The sequence below is a fragment of the Octopus bimaculoides genome, chromosome 25 (genome assembly GCF_046866305.1).
Source record: "Octopus bimaculoides isolate indiv1 chromosome 25, ASM4686630v1, whole genome shotgun sequence".
In the NCBI taxonomy this organism is placed as follows: domain Eukaryota; kingdom Metazoa; phylum Mollusca; class Cephalopoda; order Octopoda; family Octopodidae; genus Octopus; species Octopus bimaculoides.
Genome location: NC_142952.1, coordinates 11,337,623 through 11,345,122, shown reverse-complemented (window position 1 = coordinate 11,345,122; position 7,500 = coordinate 11,337,623). Strand labels below are relative to the sequence as shown.

General features: G+C 35.3%; 1 protein-coding gene across 3 annotated transcripts in view; it reads right to left on the bottom strand.

Annotated features, from left to right (window-relative positions):
- LOC106881169 (uncharacterized) overlaps positions 1-7,500 on the bottom strand; it is a 218,450-nt gene that overhangs the window by 75,898 nt on the left and 135,052 nt on the right. The window lies entirely within an intron of this gene.

Genomic DNA, 7,500 nt, shown 5'->3' with positions numbered 1-7,500 from the left:
TGGATGTATACATACATATATGTACATACCTACATCTACATGTATATATAAATGCATATCCGGGTACAGGACGTCAAAAAAGGAACGGGAACATAAAGCACAAAAAGAACGGACTTTTTTTTTTTACGGACAACAGAAGGAACACATAGGAAAACAGATGAGCCACTTATGGAACTTGTTCTTCATCAGCTGCCTCTATTCTAAACTAGGCCTTTCGGTCCATCTATTTCTCCATCTCTCTCTCTCTCTATCTCTCTCTCTCTCTCTCTCTCTCTCTCTCTCTCTCTCTCTCTCTCTCTCTCTCTCTCTTTCTCTCAGTATAGTCGCGTTAATGTATATCATGAAAAAATTATTGATGTCAAATTGTGATACAAGGCCGACAATTTCGGTGAGGGAATAAGCCGATTGTATTGGACCTGGTACTCAACTAGTACTTCTTTTATCGATTTTTGCGACTTTGCACATACTGATTTCAAATTTTGGCACAAGGCCAGCAATTTAAAGGGAAAAGAAAAGTCGATTACATCGATCTCAATGTTCAACTGGTACTTATTTTATCGGCTCTGTAAGGACGAAAGGTAAAGTCGACCTCGCTGGGATTTGAACTCAAAACGTAAAGGCGAACGTAAATGACTCCTCCAGCTGACCACCTAATGTCACGAAAAAAAAAAAATATTCGTTTCTACTCTAGGTACAAGGCCCAAAATTTTTGGGGAGGTGCCAGTCGATTAGGTCGTCCCCAGGATGCAACTGATATTTAATTTATCGACCCCAAAGGATGAAAAGCAAAGTAGACCCCGGCAGAATTTGAACTCAGAACGTAAAGACAGACGAAATACGGCCAATTAATTCGCCTGGCGTGCTAACGTTTCTGCCAGCTCACCACCTTCATCGGAAAAAAAGATATTGATGTTTGATTTACCTGTAGGAATTAATTGATTAGTCCAGTCACGTGGATTTAAAACAAAATATTTGGGTAGCACTGAGTAGATCCAGGTAACATCGGGAACATCTAGGTAAAATTACGATTACCCGGGTAATATTCTGGATACCTGGGTAGCATTAAGAATGTACGAGTAATGACTGGGTGAATGGAATTTTTCTATATTTGGTGAATTTGGTTATGGAAATGTTGCAGAATACCTCACAGAAGACGTTTTGGTGAACTGATCCAATGCCTATGTCTTTGGAATTGGTCTGTCTAAACTAAACACAATTAAGGTAAGAAATAAACAGATATGTGGTGTTGTGGAGTCCATGCTGGTCCTGGAGTGATTAATGAAGTAAGTGAAATCAATACAAGCCGGAATCGAAACCCGACCGCTGGGTCTGCTAAATAAATACTGATATGAGTGCATGGAGTATAGTATATATATATATATATATATATATATATATATATATATATATATATATATATATATATATATATATATATATCATCGTAAATATACAGGGATTAGCATTGAGTTGCTTCTCCAACATACTGAAAATTTAGAAATAGCAGTAAAAAAACTACTGATTCTAAACTACAAATTTTTCTCTAAATGGATGGCGATATTTATGGCGCACATAGAACAAAAAACCAGAGTGAAAAGCAAAAACAAACCTGCCTTTAGTTAATTGGATACGAACGTTTCGCGGTTAAGATATTAATCTATTCCGTCTCATCAGCCCAATATTCTGATAAATCTGAAAGTGTCTCTAAAAAATTCACGGTAATTTCTGGCCATGCGACGCCAAAAATCAACGAGAAGAAAAGGCACTTACGAATTCATCGGCTAGCGAGTTCAGGCATCCCATCTCAAAAGAAATCCATTCCATGTGCGTCACAAAAATAGTCCCGTATGAAAAAAAGTCCCGTGTGAAGGGATTACGGTTTATATATATATATATATATATATATATATATATATATATATATATATAAATAAATAAAAACAGCTGTTTGCAACGTTATACCGTAAAGGAAAATTATAGTCAACTAAACTTGACTGAGGGTGTGAATAACACCAACATTGCTAGAAATAAGAGCTAAAATGCTCCAATGGTGTTACAAAGCACACAACACATACTCTGATAGGGGCTGCAATCGTCCCGAACACCGAACCATACACATACACACACACACACACACATATAGTAGATAGAGAGAAAGACTCGTGAGCAAAAGGTAGAAAGAGCTGTGTTAAGTTCAAATCCTACCCTATCTCTCGAGAACTATTTCTTGGTGTGAACCTTGGGCAATGTCTTCTTTCATAAATACATTAAAGAGAAAATAACACAACACAACCTCTCTTCTTGAATATACAATGAGACGTACCTCCAGAAAAACAGACGTAGTGGTATATGGTATTATTCACAGAAATGTACCAGGAATGAATCCAAAAACGCAGTATTCGGTGACGCAGCTATGATGATGGTAGCAAGGCCAAACATGTTTTGGGGGGGGGGGGGAAGGTAAACTATTGATTATATCGATCTCGGTATTTGATTGGTCTTAGCGTTTATCCACCAGGACGATTTGAAGTCAGAGAAAGTAAGTGCAGTCAATACCACAAAAACATTTTGTACGACGAATTAACGATTCCGCCAATGAAACCAATGCCGTCCATCGAACATAAATTCCAGCATGGTTGTCGTAGTCGGTTAAATCTTATGAAAAAACGGTCCTTTCCCTCGGCGCACAAGTTCGGGAAACGCGTCTAACTCGCCTCCTCGCAGCAAAAATATGGCTTTTCTTCTGTTTTAAATTCTACAATTCAATTGGAGATTAATCCATGTAGTAGAAGTTAGAACTTAGAATTAGCTGTATTAGCTGTATTAGTGGTAGTGGTGGTAGTGGTGGTAGTGGTGGTGGTGGTGGTGGTGGCAAATATCCTGGTCTTATTAACGCAACGTATTGCTGCATTTGTTAGTTTTTGTTGTTTGTTTTGTAATTAATTTCCCAGATGAAAACAAATTAAAATTCTGCAGAGGAGAAGAAGGCGATTCAATCGTAATTAAATTAAACACACACACACACACACACACACACACACACATACATGTAGAAGAATTATGTAAACGATATATATATATGTATATATATATATATATGTATGTATGTATATATATATATATATATATATATATATATATATATATATATATATATGTATGTGTATATATATATATATATCGTAGTTAGGTTTTATGCCAACGGCATATACGTTCATACATACACGCATACACATATACACATACATAAATAAATATATATGTATATATGCCGTTGACATAATACCTAATTACTACAAATACATATATATATATATATATATATATATATATATATGTATTTGTAGTATATATATGTAGTATATGTAGTATATATATGTATTTGTAGTATATATATATATATATATATATATATATATATATATATATATACGCATACACATAATATATGTGTGTGTGTGCGTGTGTGTATGCGTGTGTAACCATACACTGCAGTTGTTATTTTAGAGAAACATAAAGAATAACAATCGAATATTTACTGATGGGGAAGGGAGATGCAATACCAAAAGTAGAATCAAATTCATTATACAATTCGTGTTGATTGGGACTTCGACAGCCAAAAAAGACCCTCAAAAACTTAAGCACTACTGAGATCAAAAAACAGAAACACCACTTCATCGCTCCTCCCACCCACTTTAGTAATGAGAGACACTTAGCCTGACTATCGTGGCTTTCATACGACAAATGAATGCCTTTATGGAGACCTGCGGAATGTTAGCGAGAAGAACAGGCAAAGATGGTTGCGACTATCTGGTTACTGCGTGCGCCATCCTTATCTGGAGGCATCCAAATTACATTATTTACATTTGACAGATGTTTGTCCTCATCTTACTTGTTGTTAACACGTTTCGGCTGATATGCCCTACAGCCTTCATCAGGTGTCTTGGGGAAATTTCGAACCTGGGTTCTCAATCCTAAGGTATTTTTCGATGTTTATTATTATTATTATTATTATTATTATTATTATTATTCGGGTTACTGCCTGGAATCGAACTCGGAACCTTGGGGTTACTAACCCGCGCTCTTAACCACTATGCCATATGCCCGAGGCGTAGTGGTTAAGAGCGCGGGCTACTAACCCCAAGATTCCGAATTCGATTTCTGGCAGTGACCTGAATAATAATAATAATAATAATAATAATAATAATAATAATAATAATAATAATAATAATAATGTCAAAAAAAGTACCTTACGAATGAGAACCCAGTTCGAAATTTCCCCAAGACACCTGATGAAGACTGGAGAGTATATCAGCCAAAACGTTGTGCTAACAACAAACAAGATGACGACAAATATCCGTCAAATGTAAATAATGTAAATAATGTACATAATTCCTCATCTCTTAAATATAGATCTGTAACATCTAAACTAGTCATGTGGGGCCCACTTCATGGTGATGTAAGAAGAGGGAAACGTCACACTTACATCAACAACTTGATAATGGCTGCTACACAAAGATGCTACGAATGGCACGAAATGTAAAATGGCAGCAACATATGACAAACGAGTGCCTTTATGGAGACCCGCCGAATGTTAGCGCGAAGATCAGGCAAAGATGCTTTAGGTAAGATAAGTAAATAATTAAGTTAGGTATTTTGGTTTGCTAAATTCTTGATGTGAAATCGTGTGTTAAAACAGATTTTGTTGTATCTTGCAGTAAAAACATCTAAATCAAAGTTTTTTTCATGGACCCCCTAAGATGCTACTTCAAACCCAATTTATTATTTTGCTTGTGTGAACCCCATAAAAATCTTATATTGGACCCTGGTTGGGAGCCACTGGTTTAACGTGATATATGTACTCGTTTCATTATGTAGATCTCATCAGCCTGACAGGAGGGTGCTTGACAGACGCAGAGGTCGTGTGGTAGACCGATCTCGACGCGACCGGGATCGTGACAGGGACCGAGATCGAGACCGAGGCTTCGACCGAGATCGAGACCGGAGCAGAAGTCGCGATGGACGAGATAGAAAAGACCGACCCTATCTGGTCTCTGCGTTCGCCACCCTACTAATCTGGGAGCATCCAAATTAATCTTGTGGAACCCACTTTATGGTGACGTAAGAAAAAGAAATCGTCGTTACACGTACATCGACAACTTCATTTGCAGACATTGGCCTGGAATGTATCCAGGATCACGAGGCAGTGATGACGGGCCGAGAATTGTGGCGGGTGGACTTTGTTGCTGCGGCCCTTGTCGGAACCCGGCCATAATAATAATAATAATTTCTTGTGGCGAAAACACGCCTTAAGCCTAGTAAGGACCACATTTCTAGTATTAGTGATTTATTTCTAGGGCCTGAACGTATTTCAGCTCCCAACAGCTGTTAAGACTTTACAAATCTCATGTAGGGCCCAGAATGGAATACTACCCGGGTGGCAGTATTCCATCCGAGCTTTAATTCAATAAACGTTTTTATATCGCTGTTTCTATTTAAGTGTATGTTTGAGCATAGACTCAGAAGTAACTCTACATATGTACACATACGCATATACATACATACATACATACATACATACATACATACATACATACATACATACATACATACATGCATACGTTAATTAATTAATGTCTTACAAACCAACACACACATACATACACACAATAATAATGATAATAATAATAATAATAATAATAATAATAATAGTAACAACAACAACAACAACATGATAATTATTTCTAATTTTATATCAAGAATACACCACTTAACTAATAATAAGAGACCAAAATGAAATACAAAGTGTGGGTTTATAAGCGAGTGTATGTACGTGTGCGTGTAATATACATACATACATATATATAAGTGTATATATATACATATATATACATATGTATACATATATATATAAATACATACACACACACATATATATCTACACACACATATATATATACATACATACATACATATATATATATAAATATATATATATATATATATATATATATATATATATATATATATATGTATGTGTGTGTGTGTGTGTGTGTGTGTGTGTGTGTGTATGTACATACACATACGTTATATTTGAATTTGCTGTGTAATTAGTTAAGTGGTCCATTCTTGATATAAGATAAGTAATAATAATAATAATAATAATAATAATAATAATAATAATATTAATAATAATAATAATAATAATAATAATATTATACTCGACAAAAGCAGGATGTTTGTCCACCTAACAGTTTTGAACAATTCCTGTAAAAGTTGAAAGCTATTCGTAACAATGTGTAAATGTTCCAGCAAACGACACGAAATGGCCACATTCCTTAAATTCAATAAAAATCTAAGGATTTGTAATCTTCTCGCAGACATTTTCGCTCGAAATTATATCTACAAATCAATACAGAAAACACACAGATATGTATATGTGTACATAAACTCTTATATATATATATATATATATATATATATAAAATGTTATATAATATAACCTTTTCTGCTATAGGCACAAGGCCTGGAATTTTGGGTTGGGGAGATAGCCGATTATATCGATCCCGGTACTTAACTGGTTCTTATTTTATCGACCCCGGAAAAAAATGAAAGATAAAGCTGACCTCAACGGAATTTGAACTCAGAACCTAGCGACGGGCGGAATACCGCTAAGCATTTCTGCCAGTTCGCCGCCTTGTATATAATGTAATGTAATATTAATTATTAACGACGGAAGCGGTATTAGTACCAAATAGTAATATTTATATTCAGCTAAACATGGATGCATTGTAAGAACACTGAATACTGCTTTATTAGCCTTGACTGAGAGACCCTTTCATATAGGCGCTCGATGCACACACGCAAGAGCCTATATGAGAGGATCTCTCAAAACTAATAACGCAGTATTCGGTTCTAATAAGGCATGCATGTTTAGTTGGATATAAGGATTACTTCTTGTAATGTAATATGATATAATATTCTATGTTGCAGTGGAGGCAACACGTTCTTTGTCTATCTCCTTAACTTCTAGGAGATTTTAGGTATAATTATACTAATGTGTCCATCTGTTCTAATTTAATTAAATTCTATGTCTTTGTGCAGCTGAGGATTGCTCTGCATTTTAAATTGATGTAATGATTACATTGTTCAATTAAATGGAGTTGCTTGAAACGATCGTACTGCATTACCTCTGGATATCCTTGTTGCTTATTTTGATTTTAATCACCTTACTTTGAAATTGTATGGATAATACCGTACTAAATTCTGGTGCCTCAACTTAAGTACCATATTCACCTGAGTTTATATATATCATTGTTAAACAGGACAGCAAACATCTCAAGTCGTATAGAATATTATTTTTTCCAATAATAATATTGTATACGACTTGAGATGTTTGCCTTGCCTTAATGTTTGCTGTCCTGTTTAACAATTATATATCCGCTGCATCGGAAATCTGCAATGGCTCCGTAACTACCGTCTCGGCTATAACCTTAGAGC